Below are 17,950 nucleotides of genomic sequence, written 5' to 3'. Positions count from 1 at the left end.
GAGGACATAGTCGCGTGTGTTCCTGCAGGGAAACAGTGGATAATGATTGGGGATTGGAATGCAACGGTAGGCGAAGGAAGAGATGATGATAAGGTCGGGGACTACGATTTAGGCACGAGGAATGACCGCAGGGAGAAATAATTGAGTTCTGTTGGAGACAGGGGTTAGTCATCACCAACACTTGATTAAGATACCACAAAAGAGGCAAATGGAAAATGCCAGGTGACTCAGAGAGGTATCAGCTAAATTATATTCTGGTTAGACACAGGTTTAGGAACAGTGTGATAAATTCGCATAGTTTCCCAAGAGCGGATGCGGACTCTGAACACAATTTAATTGTTATAAAATGTAGCGTCCGTTTCAAAAAGATACGGCAGGGGCAGTGTGTTAGAAAATGGAATGTACGAGGGTCATCCGGAAAGTAGTACCCGTTCGTGAAATAAAGACACAAAAGTAAATATTAACAAACATAAAAAATTTTATTTGAAAGAGGATACTTTAAACTACTTCTCAACATAATCTCCAAGCAAATTAAGGCATTTGTCATAACGTGTGACAAGTTTCTGTATTCCTGCTGCATAGTCCTTCGCCGCCAGCTCATTGAGATACGCGAGGGACCCATCTTGCACAAATTTTTGCATAATGCAGATGGTGTTTAACAATTTCATGAACAATTGTTCGAGAAACATTGGGAAAATGCTCACAGATGTCATCAATTGTGACGCGCCGATCGTTCCTCACGAATTCGTCAACTGAGCTCACCAGTTGGTCTGTAATGACAGACGGTCTACCCGAACGCTCATCGTCGCGTGTGTTCCCCCTCCCCATGTTGAAGTTGCGACACCACCGCCGAACAGACGACTCGTCCATTACATTGTCTCCATACACCTCCTTTAATTGGCGATGAATATCACATGGGCGAACGTTTCTTGCATTGAGGAATTTAATCACTGCCCTCACTTCACAACTGGCGGCGTTCTCAATTTTTTTAAACATTGTAAACAATCACAGAAACAACACAGGCAATGCTAGCGTCACGCAACTTGGCTCAGAGAAGGCAGACAAGCCACTGAAGCTATCTGACCTCGTCCAGCGGCTACTCGCGTCGTCAGCACTTCATGCGGCACGAACGGGTACTACTTTCCGGATGACCCTCGTAGAAGAATTAAATGGCTTGAAAAGGAAGGAATACAAACAGGCGGTAGAGGAAATCATGAAGGATGGTAAAGGGCAAATTACTAGCATAGAAAAATGGGAAAGTATCAAGAAAGGGTTACCGAAGTCACAAAATACTTAATTGGAACCGTTAACGCTCAAAGGACGAGGAAGCCATGGATCACTCGATGAGATGACTACGAAGATGGATGAGCGGCGAAAATGGATGAATGTAAACATAGAGTTCGGTAAAATGAAGTACAAAGAGTTAAACAATAAATATATGCGGGCAACAAATAAACCAAAAGCATCGTGGAAGACCGCAGTGTTAAAATATGGAAAGTTTGCAGAAGAAGGGTGAAATTGGTGCGCTGTAGAGCAAAGTTAAATCTTTATCGGGAAGGAAGAAAGGAAAATATAATCTAAAATTTAAAGAAAATATGGGGGGTAAGATAATAGTTGACACAGAAAGGTTCCAAAAGAGATGGAAGGAATGCATAGAAGAACTGTATAGTAAAACGTTTAGACCAACAAAGTTAGACAGAAAAGTAACACCACGTACGAGAAGACAGCTTAGGTCCAGGCATAATCGAGGATGAGATAGAGAGGGCATTAAGGAAGATGAAACGAAATAAGGCCGTGGGGGTGGATAACATTCCTGCGGAACTACTGAAATGTTTAGGAAAATGTGGAAGAAAGAGGCTAGACGGGCTGATCCGTAGTATCTATGAGGGAGGAATCTGGCCGGAAGACTATGTGAGATCAATTTTAGTTCCTACCCCGAAAAAGGTAGAGGCTACATCATGGGAGGAGTACTGGACAATGAGTTTAATATCCCAGGCAGCTACAGTTGTTCTAAGGATCATAAACAAAAGGATAGAGAGTAGGGCAGATGAGTACTTGGGGATAACCAGCTTGGGTTTAGGAAGGGTAGGGGTACGCGTGCTGCCATTCCAGTAATGAAATTATTTCGTCCCCGCCCCTGTATATTATTCTATAATTATCACTCTAGTAAACCCCGCTATCCTTCCATCTTACCTGGCATAGACCTAAAATATTTATATTTCCCCTTTCCATCTCTCGCCTGACATTCACCGATTTCTCTTTCCTCATCATTGCCCTAACATTCCAGGTTCCTATTCTAACTAATTTGGAACTTTTCCTTCGTCTTCTGTCCTGCTGCTGCTCATATGCGAAATAAGATTAAACGAATACCTGTAGTCGTAGAGAGTTTATTTATTTTTCCATAGTCTATCATGAATATCTAAAAGGAGAATAGAAATAACGGCAGTTATAAGAGATTTTAAACAATTGTGAATCAGCCCAGAGATATCACCTCAGACACTTCATTGTCCTTCCGCCCTTTAAACGGAAGTCAATACGATCTGTCGTAGGTTACTCCCAATTTAATGTCACATCATATGAATTTGCACGGAGCTAGATATATTCTTGAGGACACACCATTTGTTGCGATTATGAATGACCAAAATGAAATCGTGGGAGAACGATGGTGAAGGACCATCCGCATAGAATTTTAGTCAATAATTTATAGGGTATCATAGCGGAAGGAAATTTGATATTCTCATTTATAGCTACAATGTTAATTTCATTTAAACAAACACTTTCTGTCCCGTGTGGTCCCGGAAAAACACGACCACCGACCGCCTGCTAAATTTGAGCCCTGGTGCATTGTGGGCAGAATTTTGGGTAAAAATTTTGGAATTAGTCCAGCGATCGATGGGTGTTGAAACGGTATTTGGATTAATCGATGGGAGAGAGGAAAGGCCTTCTGCCCTTAGACCCGCTGAAACACAACACACGCGGGCGGCCACGAGATCGCATGCAATCAAGCTGCCAGGCTTCCAATTAAGGACGCGGGCCCCAAAGGCCCAAGATTGACTCCCGAAGTCATCGACGAGCGGGAGATGGGTCCCTCACGAAAGCACACCGAGAGCAAGTGTGTGTGTGCTCTTCCTCCCGCCGAGAGTTAATGAGATTGCAGCGGGATGGCGCAGGTAAGCGGGTTATTCGGAGGGGCCGACCACTCCACAGAAGCGCCGCGCTCCAGGCATACGAACGAACACAGGGCTTAAGTGCGCGGCGGCGCTTCTTTCGACGTAATGAGATTTTTTGGGAGCAATGCACACAAACGCAAGAAAAGAAAGGCCTCCACCGTGGGCCCTGCTCGAGGGTAGCGATGGGCCCTGCCGACCGCAAGGGGCCCCCCCTTATACAGATTGCACTGACGCGATTCACGGGAAGCAGGATTTAGGGAACCCCATTGTTTCCCTTCGCGGTGAAGATAGGACGGGCGGCAGAAGAGGGGTGGTGGTCACGGGGACTACGCGAGATCCCTTGAAGCGGGAACCAAAGCGTAAGCAATGGCTAACGAATTTCCCCAGTGGGGAAAAAATTAGGCGAGCTCGGAACTTCCCCTCATTGGTTCTGGGAAAAATTCCCGAGGTTAATGGACTCGGGCACCATAGGCCATTGTCAAAGTAAGGGCATTGGTTTCACTTCGTGTAGTGGACACTGAACTGCTCTCGCAAAATAATTTCCATTTATACGTCATATCAAGCTCAGGCATGAGCTAAATCCTCAATGTTTGATTGAAAAGAGCAAAGTAAGTTAAAAATAAAATATAAGCGCTCGTTTTCTTCAAGTTCTCATTATTGAATGCACATCAAATATGCCGAGGTGGACGTATGTTCCCAGGCCTCGTTCATATCGAGAATTTCATGGGATTGATTAATGAGGGACCTGGATCAAAAAGACTGGAGAAGGGAAATATCAACAAAGAAATCATCAAGACTCTAGGAATTAAATATAAAGCCATATTTTGAAATAATCAAATATTTAAAAAAAAATAAATACTGTCGGTTTGACTTGGAGAAGAATTTTATGATCATGATGCAGACCTAAATGACAATTAAAGGTAATGGCGAGCTCCAAAGCTCAAACCTGGCGCCACATTCACCCAAAACCAGAAATTGACCAAACAAATTCGAAATAACACGAATGTCGACTTACTATTGTAAATTTAGGGAAACTGGGAAAAAAAGGGATTGCATCACCAAGCTAATGTCACGGCATTACGATAATGTCAGTGAATTTAAATGCTGGAAATATCAAGGATAAAAAAAGTTTTAATCATTGAAAAAACTTCCAATAAACCCAGTTATAAGGATTGAAAAGCATCTCTAGTTTCATGTGGCCGTGTGGATTAAATGGACACGAAGGGAAAATAAATACACCTGTTCATAAATCAAAAAGAAAATAAAGCACTCTGTTATCTAAACTATTTCACATGCATCTACACGGAAAAAAGCATGAAAATAAATAGAATTATTAGGTGTTGAGGTGGTAAGTAATGAGTAAGTTACCAGCTGGATTTTATATACAACAATGCAAGTATATCAGAGAATCAAAAATACATGATGGTGCTCCTGATCACCGTTCACTTTGGGGAATTATCAAACAGCAGCTTTTTACGGACGGGTTATGCAGACCGCTGTCATTCTAAGCCCTAAATAATATGGTATACATCCTTAAACGCCAGACTACATGTGGACGTAATTCACTGTTTAGCTTTCCATATTTCCTATCTGCCTAAATCCATCCAAAATAGTCTCTTCCCTCCTCCACCCAGCATTCTCCCAACCGTTGCGCCCTCTTTAGGATTCTCCGGCATCCCATCGCCTCTCAGTATCCCCTGCACCCACCGGTCCTGCCTTCTTCGAATTTCTCACATTAATGATCTCTCTTCCCCTATCGCGCCTTGAACTTCGTAGTTTGCCCTCTTTACCGTCCATTCCATCTCTCAAATTCTTTTTTAGTGCATGCAAATATTCAAAATCGTCCAATCTACGTATATCCTCTTGCCTCAACGACCACGTTTCCCAGCCATACAAAACCAGGTTCTATATTAAAGTGTTCTCTAGTTCTTTATATTTTAAATTAATGTACTTGTCATCGACCCTCACCTCTTTGCAAAATTTATTTAGCAGGAGGAATATTTCTTTTAGTGTGTTTAGTTTTAGCTCAGCACTAAATAAATATTTCTAAATAGGAGAGTGTTCTAGAATATGTCCCCGTACCTCAATGCTTATCTTAAACTTCATACTTTTTCAGAATTTATTACTTCCGTTTACTTATAATTAACTTCCATTGCACACCACCACAAACTATGCAAGATGCGGCAAAAAACCCAATAAATGTTGAAATACCAGTGCAATAATTTTTAAGATGGTATTTCTAATCATTATAAGCAAAAGATAAAACCAAAAAATGTAGAGCTCTACACAGACAAATAAATACTAGAAACCTTCCGTTCAATATTATCATGGCACTCAATTTAAAAAGTAACTCTGCGCAGAGCGGAATCGCTAAAGATACTTATGACGCCCTTAAAAAGAAAAGGCAAATTAATCCAGCGAAGAAATAATGACGAGCAAGATATGAAAACATGAAAGCATCCTGGTCCAGTAGACTAGTGTGTACATTTTAGACGTGGACCAACGGGAGAGAACACCCGGGGTGAAAACGTTTCTTCGGAGCACGGTGCCGGCGGAAAACTCTGACCGATGAATCAAGAAACAAGCAGCAGAATGCGATTGTGGCTGAGAAAAAGTCAGCACAAGAGCAGTGCACAAAGAATAAAATGACAATTGGGATCATACCGAGAGGTTATAGAGACATCTTAGGAGCCAAGGAAAAAGGAATTTTATGAGAATGAAGAGTTATCAGCGCGCAGGGGAGTTGGAATTTGATTGAAATATCGAGTCCAATGAGCCTTTGTATTTAAATATTGATGGAAAAATTACAGAATTTTACGCCAAATAAGTATTTATATTTAGCATTTAACGCTATAAAACCCTATTTTGTGAACAGTTGATAATTTCCCACCTTTCCACAAGCATTTCCGAAACTATGAATATTAAATTATTATGCTTTTCGCTGTTGTAAATTTCCTTGCCAACTTCCTGAGAAAATGATGCGCTCGAGGATAAACGAGTTAGGTTGAGGAGGCGCGGCCACTTGCATACGCCGATCAAATAAAAATGCAAATATTTCCTCGTCGGCTATCAGACTTTACAGTGCTCCCATCCCGAGCGACTGAGGACTAAATGCACTTCCTGCATCCAAGAGGTACTTAGAAATTTGCTGTCTACATTCCTTTAAAGGAAACAGAAAGATCGAGTTTTGGTAATAACGAGTACTTTGGTTATGCCTTCGTGAGGTGACGCAACAAATAACTAAAATAAAATTTCATATAACTTAAGACTACTATAATTATTATAATCATTCAAATCAGCAGAATCAAAATTAATAGTTTTATAAATTGGCCATTTTCTTCGACCAAGTAATAACTATTTAGAGATATTCTTTCCATTTTTGATTATTTCACTAAATTGATTCTGGGCTGATATAACTAGACAACTGGCGGAAAAGCATGAATGCTTGCTGAGGAACTGTATAGTATTACGAAACCTTTAATACGTTTATTCTGAGACAATTCAAATGAGATAAAATTAATAAAAAATTGGTTTATGTACTAACAAAATATTTTACAAATTTGAAACATAATTATAAATTTTCAGAAATCGAAAATCATTTAATCTTTATTCTGGCGTCGCATTAACAGAGCATCGTGCGAATGAAATATTCCGAGGAGTAATATCTCATCCATGTTGCCAATACTGAGTTCTCGGGACTGGGCTGACGAGAGGCGATTGATTTCCCCATCCATCGGCAGAGGAGGAATTAAGGAGAGACCGGAGCTCCCGGAAGAGCAAAGCTCTCCCGCGTCGCCGCACGCACTCCCCGGAAGACGGGGAGTGCGTGCGGCGACGTTCCCTCCCGCCGGGCGGATGCATGGGATTCCTGGTGGAAAGAGAAGGGTGAGGAAGACCACCCACACCTTAGGAAGAGGGAGGCCTGGAGTGAGGGGTGATGGGGGTGGTCCAAATGCGACCGGACCCGGGCGGACGTCCAGGTCCAGCGATCCACGAAATAAGGAACCGGGGGTGGAAGAGAAGGTGGATGAGGGAGGCACTCGTGAGAGGTCTCCCCCGCCCCAGGGGAGGGGCCGGAGGATTTCAATAGAGTGACAGCGCCAGCCCCCAGCATCCATCCTCAAACCGAAGAGGGGTCGGACGGAGTGGGTGAGCTTGGGCGTCGAAGGCGAATGAGGGGGAGCCGGAAAGGTCCTACGTGCGGGGGTAGGGGGGGCCATCCTGCATGAGACTTCTCCCCAAATCACCCCGACCACCACATTCGTACCCTCACCCGCACTCCAAACGCCCCGCCGCGCAGAGGAAATGAAAGAAGACTCCTCTGCAAACTGGTCCACCGAACACAAGATTCCCGAAGAGGAGTGACGGCCGAAGTACTTCCAAGTCTAGTAATAAGACTCCGTCCAGCGCCGATATCGAATCTACGTCGATGGAATATCTTTTACGGAACCCGCGTTCCGAATTTCAAGATTCGGGGGGCAGGGTTCACTGCTGACTCCGATGCGAGGGTCCACTGCAACGAGCGAAACATTTCGACGATCAGTATGCCGCAGCATATTATTCTTCAAATCCTATCGACGTTCTAGTCCCTGACAAGCACTCCAAACAGATGTGAAGAGAACGATCGCTGAATATCGGATGTTTGCTATTGAAAGAAAACCATGACGGAATTAGAAGCTGGATCCACGCATCTCTCAAGGAATCGTGTCTAAAATCTCTTACAATTTATTAGAAGACATCTACTATTGGGACATACCCCAAGATAAAATTAAATGCGACACCTGAGTTACTCCCATATAATTTCCGCTTTTCACGAATGAATTCACCGTAACTATGTTTGATTTTTATTTTTGAGGCCACCCTTAGGGAGGGTACGGCATCACATAAGCTGCAACATCACATACCACCGTGATACCCAGAGGTAGGGTAATCACGTTCCCACGAAAATGAAAAAAACTGTCTTTTTTCTCTTAGCAAAATAACCACCACAACAATTTCAAGTACTAATAAAACCTTTCAAGTACTAATAAAAATTTCATTCCATTGGAGAGTTTTTCAGGCCCAAATTTGATTGCGGTGCGCGAGATGGAATTCGATCAAATATATCCCTATATATTGCTCATCAACAAACCTCGCTAACAACCATTAAAATAGATGTCCTTAAAGAGCTTTAAAATGGAATCAACTTATTTTTATCATTTCGTTTCAATATATTTGGGCTTGTTCCTTTCTTGCGTTATTGTATCTCTAAAGTCACAAATAGAGAATGTATAACTCTATCCTCGGCAAAGAAGTGTCAGATGCGTGCAAAACTTGACTCCATGTAAAGAAGTGCCTTAAATTATCAGAGTGAACAACCGGAGGGGTTGTTTGGGAGGGGAGGTGTCAATCCCCCCACACAAACACACTAGCACACACACACAAGCATAGCCTGCATTTTAATACGTTATTATTCGTAGTCATGTGCCTGACATCACTTTGTTTCGCACCGAAACCGCATTTCAAGAGACGCGGGCAGACACCATTCCGTTCACGGGCGCATCTGACGGCTTGCATAGGAAACCTACCTATTACGGATCCCTTTTTGCTAACTACTGGGGCAAATAAACCTGATAAAAAGAGACTGTAATGAACAGAGAGTAATTATGTGGAACAGCTACGAACTCTAAGTAGGTGTAAGTAAAGGGTTCTGGGACTGGCGAAATAATTTCGGACACCGAATCCATATTTGAACATGAAGACGACAGATGTTAAATTATATACACCGTCTGCTTACAAAAATTGTCTGAACCATACGTAGAACATAGTGACATGACAGGAGTACACCATTTTTTGATAGTAAAACCAAATTACATACAAATCTTGTATTGAACTACAAGAATCCCTAGGAATCTTTTTTTGAACACTGTAGCGGAAATCTGGAGAAAAGACTCGCTATTCGAAAATTAATATGCTATTATAGTAGGGAAATTGTCACGCGATTAAAAGAATAGCTAAAACGGTCGTCAGACGAGTCACGAAACTAGCCACTCAAGTCTCACGTTTCAAATATTCATCAAAGGAGCTGAAATGCGCATGAGCAATGTATACGTTCACTATCACAAATGGGCTTCACTGAGAAAGATATATTTTATCATATATCTGCATAAACAACTCTTCTATAATTATGCAATAATTTATCATTATTTTTAATCAAAAGTATAATAATTTTTATCCATAAGAGTGCATTAAACACAGAAGCCCTTTCCATATAACTATTGGTTGACTGCATATCTTGATTTTTTATTTAAATATATTTCTCGGCTTAAGAGAAGTATTTTTACCACATCTATTTATGAACCTCATTGTTTGCCCCTCTCGCAGATCCTTCCTTTCTTCTGTTATGTCCCTGAGTAATTCATTGTATATTGAGGTGTGCCCAGCACGCCTGGTTCCATTAGTACTCCAATTTTCCATTAGTATTCCATGCGCTCGACTCATCTTCTTTCCTCGTTTCTCACTTAACCAATCCATGTGATTTTCCATGTCCAACTTGGCGAAAATACTTGTATGGCACCCATTCTGCTCCGGCATGTTTTACCGCTTCTTATTTTCTATTCCCTGCATCTCAATTATCCACTCAGGTGTACCACACTCGCCACGGGTCTTAACGTTCTAATTTTCGGTTGCCAACAGTATCTTGCATTACGATTAGAAGTGCGTTTTTATCCCGAGCGCATTCAGCGCAAGAACAATCCTTCAGGCAGAGAGAGAGAGATATTGAAACATTGCCGGACACATGTGATTGTAAAATGATTAATTCTAATAAAATGAAGAATACAGTTCAAGAATTCATTTAATTAGAGAACAAGAACAAGAATTCATTTTATTAGCATGAATTTCCACAAAGCTGAGCCGGGAACAATTGAATATTGATTAATGCTACATTAAGAAATCATCCGCCGCTATTAGAACAGTAATTAGAAGCATTATTTAAAGAAAGGCGTAAATGGCCCCACACACTCTCTCTTTCCACGCACGGCATCGATGGAATGAATCATTATCCTTGAAGATTAAATTCGGGGATGTCCGGCGGGTGTGAGGTCGACAGAACTCGTATAAGAACACCTCAATTCGACTCTTCTCTTCATTATTCAGAGATTTCGTCAATGCCCCTCCGCCAATCAAATCCCATAGCAATTAACCCGCTGATGTGAAATTTCCTGGTTTCGCGAGGGAAATAATGTCTTCCCTATTCCCTCCGCGAAGAGAACTTAAGTGGAGGAGGAGGTCGTCTTCGCACCGCTTTCGAGAGCGATTACTTTTACGGAGGAGCGACGGGCGTTCGCGCCTTCCGCTTCCGTCTGATTGTGATTTGATCCGAGACCGGCGGCGCTAAGGGCACAAAGGGCCCCATTTGTTGGGACCCCGCCCCCCTGCCAGATTTCCAAATCGCTGGCGGGCGGGTGGGATATCGATTTTCTCATATTTTCATTTTTCCATCGGAATGTGGAGCAAGCGTAGCTGAAGGGGATCCGCGGAGTTACCGGTGTGTGGGGGGGAAACGACTCGAAGGCAAAGGCTTGCCCGGACGACACGCGGGATTCAAATCTATCAGGGGCAATCGTCGAATGGAGGTGAAACTATGGATTGATATCTGCGCCCCTTGGTAGGACTAACAGCTAAACGGGTCGCCGCGGAGACACCTGAACAGCTCGCCTTATAAATACTTGCGACTACACACACCTTGACATAATTAAAAGGTTCTTTCAATGAATCATGAAAGGATTCAGACGGACTAATCGGAAGGGGAATTTAATTTTAAATTGCCTACGATGCATAAAATAATTCAATCAGTGGCAACACGTTTATACCTTCGTAGCTATTAAAAAATTGCTTTTAATAGTAGGTACTGTTTAAGTCAATAGCGAATACTTAAATTCAGAGATTCTTTAGTTATTTTAAGGAAATTATGCAAGATGAGTCACGTAAATGACTGAAAAGGCCCTCGGAGTAATTCTTATGTGCGTGCGTAAAAATATTTGGTGTACTGAAGAAACATATTCTTACCACATAACAGTGCATTTTGGAAATAAGTTGTGTCCTTTAAATATATTTAAAAAACCTTTTTACTCTTTTGCCTCAGTCTTGCTGCTTTCGATCTTTCCTCAATCATCGTGAAACATTCTGGCATCCCTATTCACGACAACGCTAAAACCTTTCAAGTGTCTATCCTACGTCTCCTTATGGGCCATCCCACATGCACCGATCGGTGGGGCTATCTTATAACATGATGAATGGGAGTCCGGGGAGAGGAAGAGGTCACTTCCGATTTGACAGAAAACGTGTTTTCATTAGGGCTAAAAAGACGTACATACGAACATTTAATTGAATTATGAAACTGGAAGTCGGTAAAAATGGATCTCAAATTTAAAATGTAACAAACAGGTAAATAACATGAATGAAAATTTGACACAAGTTAAACAAAACTGTCCAAGAAGTTAATATAGTTAATATATTATATACTAACTGAGTATATTATTATTAAATAACATCATTTATTTATTTCGTGGCTATAACATGCAGTAGTAGGCTGCAGGCTCTCCGCTAATCACTTGTAGAAGTTTTGGAAATTACAAAAAGAATAACAATACGTATTTTCAGTTACCTGTCTTCATGAAATTGCTACTCGAAAGAACAGATTTCATTTGACATTGACTAACTAATTTAACAAATCGTAATATTGATCTAATACCACATTTTCTAGTGAGAAATTCGGATTTTGTACTAAACCTTGCAGAAGTAAAAATTAAATTTTTAGGCATAAAAACTGAAATTTATCAACGCCCAGTAGGCGAAAGATAAGGTTGAAACAAAAAAACGATAAAAGAGGACGCCATTCATCGGAGAAATAAGTGGCTGCATGGATTTGTATCGGAAAACTATACCTATCAATGGGGCCATGCTTGGAGGAATGGGAGAAAACCCCTCGTGAAAATTTCATGGAATTTGAATTAAGGAAGACGTTTCACTAAAAGCACATCGCATGGAGATATGAAAGGAAATCGTCTTTCGTACTCGGTGTGAAATACGCAATGGTTAAGTAAATTCCCGCGAACGTTCCAAAGGGGTGGTCTTCAATAATTAAGTCATCCGCCACTGATGAATTGAAAAATGAATTCTCGGCTGAGTTTGCAGTCGTGCGGTTTCACTCATGATATCGATGAAATAATAAAAGCTCCCCACTGAGTCGGCAGTTCGGGGCAACGCAAGGGATTTATGATGTCAAACCGAGAGATCCAAGGATTCAGTTGTATTTCCTCTTGCACCACAGCAGCCCCTCCCTCCCACTCGAGAGGAGACGGCGGCCACGGCTTGAGCGCCCATTCAATCGCCGGTGGGAAGGGGGGGGGAGAATTTGACGAGGGGCAAGTGCGCTCGCTACTCGACCCCTCCAGCCAGAGGAGTCCACCTCCCTCCAACCGAAGCACGCCCCCTCCCCCGCCCGGCCGCTCTGTCGCTGCTCGGGCGGCATTGTTGGGCGACCCACTCGCCGTGTCGTGGACGGCGCGCCCCATTTCTCGTCCCTGTGACCTGTTGCAAGCAAAATGGTGCCACCACTGCAAATGTTGTATTTTCCCACCTCTCGATGAAAATCAGTCCAATCAGCCACTTTTGCCAATGTACCGAACAATCGACCAATCCCTCTCCTTTACTCGAAACGGAAAAAATAGCATTTAAAGAGAGCGAGGTGCCATTAGATTGCGAAGCCTCGAGTCGAAAGACCAAGCAATCCGAAGAGCGGCTGAGTCGGCGAGTCGTTGGCATGGAGGCGCGCGAGATTATTTTTCTTACGGGAACTTTGCCCCTTGCCTTGGGAACCCTGGCCATCTTCGTCGAGGTGGTCGAGGGGTCATTTTCATCCCGAACGATCCAATGAAGTGTAGGATAGCGCAGACACTGAGGTGGTTTTGGATATTATATTGGCGTTCTCCACTTTTCACGGGTCGTTTCTCCCACGCGGAATGAAGGATTGCCAGGCGAAACACTCCTCTATTCCGCCAGCCTTATCCCTTCCGCCTGGCTGGAAAGCGGGGGAAAGTTATATAAGCGTCAAAATTCCATACGGAAAACATTCTAAATGCATATTCGCCTCAATGAATCGTTTAGAAAAGATACAGTGATAAAGCGCAAGGGCTGGTGCGGAATACAAACTCATTTATCTTTACAATACATCATTGCCAGAATACGTTCTTAGGATAACAGGGGGCATCCGAGCAATTGAAACTACTACACCTTATGGAGTTTGCCATCAAAATACTTAAAACGATGCAATAGTAGTAAGACTACTAATAGAAGAGAACATTAAGTGCGATTGGGATGCGAGTACTTGGTTTGTAGACTACGAAAGAGCGTTTGATTTAAGTACATTGGTTAGAATTGATGAATTTGCCACAGACGATAGGATTAGAGATGAACTATCCCTCACCCGTACATACTATATTTCGGACTGGCCAAGCTCGGATGGTGGATGGAGATCAAGATAGGCGCGGTTTGGCACAGGAGTGAGATAGGGGTGAGCATTATCACTCGTACTTTCCAAACGAAGTGCGGAGGAAATGGTATAAGAGGTATGGGGACAACTGGATATAGGAATGAAAGTAGGTGGAAATTCCAAAAAAAAAGTGAAGAGCAGATGATCAAGATTTATTTCTTTATTAAGTAAAAGGGATTACAAAAATTGGCGAGGGCATTAAAAAGTCAGTACGAAAGTTACGGTCGGAGGATCAATGTAAGTTCAATGAAAAAGTTGGAATAAAGAAGACTAGAGCTGCTGAGGCAGTTTACGTCTCTCGGAGGCGTTTTGGACCAAGTGTTCGAAATAGCAGGAAAAATAATAAGAATTGCGTTGGACACAGATGCTATCACAAGAAAGAGGATGTTGACGACAAATGAGTAAGGCTGTAAATATTTATACATTTTTGCACCCTGCAAGCCACCGCCAGGGTGTGCGGCAGAGGGTGAATACACGCCAGACTAATTTTGATCCGAATATGACCCTAATGCGGTCGAATAATGTTATTCTAATCAATTATCGTTCAGAGAAAATGACAACTTAAATCTTTCTATTCAACACTTGATCTCTCTAATTTTATTGACATGATCGCTGCTACTTTAGTATGATGGTGGTTAAAATACATTTTCAACATCACTGCTAAAGAGACTTCCCAATTCATGCAAGGGAACGGGTCGTAAAAATACTGCTATGAAGCGTGGCTGTGTACGGTGAGGAAACATGGCCGTTGAAACAAGATGATAAGCGTCGATGGAAGGGTTTTCAAATGTGGTGGCAGAGAGGATGATAAATTCGGAAAGGAAAATAAAAGAACAAATGCTAAGAATGGCAGACGAGAAGGGAGGTGATTTCGTGGAGAAATCCAATGGAGGCAGGATGGAGAGCATTTTGATTGGCGGGGGAAAGTTGGAAACTACGATCGAGGAGAAACAATAGACAGGCAAAGAGAGGGGAGGAGAGGCGGGGTGGTCAGAATGAAGTGAGGTGGTGAGTACATCTATATCTACATCTGCTTAATAACCCGCAAGCCGCCGCAAGGGCATGTGGCGGGGGGTGTTAGGACACCACCTGTAATTTAGAAAAGAAAAAAAACCGCATGCTAGAACCACAAATTCAAAAATCCACCAAAAAAACATGGCATACATTCATGCAAGAACACTTACGTCCCACACACATACAAACACTCAAACTATCAACTAACATATACATGCACCTGAAAGTATACCTAACAGCTCTGCAGTGTTTAACTTTGCTCCGACTTGTAAATTCAATATATTCTATTGTTTCAGGCTTCACTTCGTGGAAGTATTTAATATCCATTACTAAAAAAGAAAGAAAGACTCGTACTTTTCCACAGATTTTATTATACGGCACAACGCGTTTCACCGACTTGCGGCAGCATCAGGTACGGTGGTGATGCCGCAAGTCGCTGAAACGCGTTGTACCGTATAATAAAATCTGTGGAAAAGTACGAGTCTTTCTTTCTTTTTAGTAATGAATGTAAATTCAATGTTTTTAATATTTCTAAAGTGACTTCGGTTTCTTACTATTATGGTTCCTGATTGTTCGGGGAAAGAATGAGTATTTGTACCTATCTGTCCTGGAATCTATCTCCCTTAGTTTATCCTTGTGGTCTGATCTACCTAAGTAGTGTGGGGCCATTATAATTAATTCCTTCAGTGTCATAGTTAAACTCGTTTGTTCTGAGCCTTTCTAAAAGTCTAGGTCTCGCTTGTTCTCTCCGCACTTCAAGTGGTTCCCAGCCTAATTCCCCTAAGAGACCTGTCACACTTGTGTTCTTATGATATTATGAAGAACTGTGAAGCGCAATGCTGTAGTTTGGGGTGTCATGGTGCTTTGCTCGACGAAGATTCAAAATGTAGCAATGTCCAGCCTAGAAATCGAAAACATACCTCAAACGTGAGAAAAGCCAATTAAAATAGCATAAATGAAGAGAGATTATTTTCTAAATCGCGAGGTTATCTCACGTAGGGTTGCCCAAAAAATAAATGACAAAAATCATAGCGGCAAAACTTTCTTTAAACTAAATCGGCCTTAATTCAATGCAGAGCGTTTAGTTTAAATAATCTCTCTTAAACTATGTAGGATCTAGTATTTCTAACTTCTATTATTTATTGTGAAATTAAATCACAGAAATTGATTTCGCTGCTCCTTTAAGAAGGTAGATAATATTCCATTGGTCTTTTAATAAGTTCATAGAACTTAAGTGAACATTAGCGAGGCTAAGCATTAGTAAGGCTAATTAGCGAGCCATAGAAGCCGCTGCATCCAGCTTAATCCTATAGAACGCTTACACAAATGGCTTAAAACATTTTTGACGAATATTAATCTCAGGATTTAAAGCTGATTTAAAATAGAATGGGGGCCTCGAGACGTATATCCTCCGACGACCTTTTAATTAATACATTCACGAAGAACATTTACTGAAAGCAGTAAGTCGCGCGTGGCATTATGACCGGTCATTCACAATATTAAAAACTTAGAACCGACGCAAAGCCATTTTGAGAACAAACATAATCGTGCTTTTCACAAAAGTACAAATATTTTTTAAGGAAAATTTAAACGCTTTATAACTGTGTAATATGAGAAACTCAGTGACAAATTTTAATGGATATTTCCGATTTCTCATTAACTACTAGGGGTATAATATTGAGTCCTATTGGCTGCAAACGGTCCAAAATGACAATTCCAGTCAAAGCACTCACTTACTTGCGTATCTGCCTATAAAAACTTATTAATGCTCTCTGCCAAGGAGAACTATAGTCAACTTTCAGCGGTATCCTTGCGAAATATAAAATTCAATACAACCCCCTCAGAACGATATTTTCATTTAAATTATATACGGATATATACCCCGAGGGAAAAATGCCGGCTTCCCATGCGGAGAGAGAAGTCCGCGGGTTCAACTTGAGGAAGGGATTCGCAGAGCGCAGCACGCGCACTTCGAGGGCCCCGATCGACGACGGCGTGGGGGAAGCCGGCCTAAGTGATTGGGGCCAGAGTCACGCGAGTCCCGGCGCGCACTTCCCCTCGCCCCGCTGGGTGCTCTAACGCGGCGCCGAACGAAAAGCAAAGGCTGCCTGCCCGCCAATCCAATCGCGTGCTTCTTTTAACCCCGAACCAGCCAGTCCCTCCCCTCTGCGCCCCCAGCCGCGGAGGCAGGCACCTCCCGGGTCTTCTCGACGCGTGGGAATGACGACGTCACCAGCACTCGGGAACCAGCGCCAGCCGTGGCGCTGCCTTGCCTCCGTCAGCGCTGACCCCCGTCGATCAAGGACGCCACACCTCTGCGGCATCCGTTTGCCACGAAAACCTCAAATAAAACGATGCGGCCACCGACGGCAATTACCTCCCCATCTCCCTTACATGTACTCTCAGCAAGCTCTTGGAGATAATTACCCTCGATCGACTCAAACTACTCCCGCATTCCATCCATAGAGACGAACAATTCGGATTTACCGCTAAAACATCCACAGTTCATGAAATAAATAGACTCACAGAATTAATTACCTCTGGGTTAAACGCAAAACTTGTTACATCTGCAGTTGTACGAGATATCAGTCAGGCCTTCGATAAAGTTTGGCATGATGGATTGCTCTCCAAGCTGAACCGTAAGAATATCCCTTTATACCTCATCAAACTAATCCAATCCTTCCTATCTAATCGCTCCTTCTCTATCTCGCACAATACCTACCAATCTAACTACGACCCTATACACAATGGAGTTCCCCAAGGCGCCGTCCTCAGCCCCCTACTATTCATCATATACATAGACGGTATCCCCAACCACCCTCTCACCCATCTCTTTCTCTACGCTGATGACACAGCCATTGCAGCTCAAAGCTCTTGGCCCTACAAAACTGACGATGCCCTGCAAGCTCACTTAGATCTAATTGAGGACTGGCTCGCAGAGTGGAGATTGTCTCTCAACCTCACAAAATGTATTTAAGTCTGCTTTACCCGACAACCCTCACAATTTCCAAAAACATACCTGACTCTAAACCAGCAAATTCTACCACAGAAAGCCACCCACACATTCTTAGGCGTAATATTGGACTCAAAACTAATCTTCACCCCTCACATTAACAACAAATTTCTAAAATCCGAGCAACCACATTTGCTCTTCAGCCTCTCCTAACTCAAACCTCCAAAACCTCCCTCAACAACAAAATAGACATCCTCATCACCATACTGCTTCCCCAAA

The sequence above is a fragment of the Hetaerina americana genome, unplaced genomic scaffold, assembly GCF_022747635.1.
Source record: "Hetaerina americana unplaced genomic scaffold, ioHetAmer1.1.p SCAF_9, whole genome shotgun sequence".
In the NCBI taxonomy this organism is placed as follows: Eukaryota; Metazoa; Arthropoda; class Insecta; order Odonata; family Calopterygidae; genus Hetaerina; species Hetaerina americana.
Note: the sequence above shows the minus strand (reverse complement) of the source record.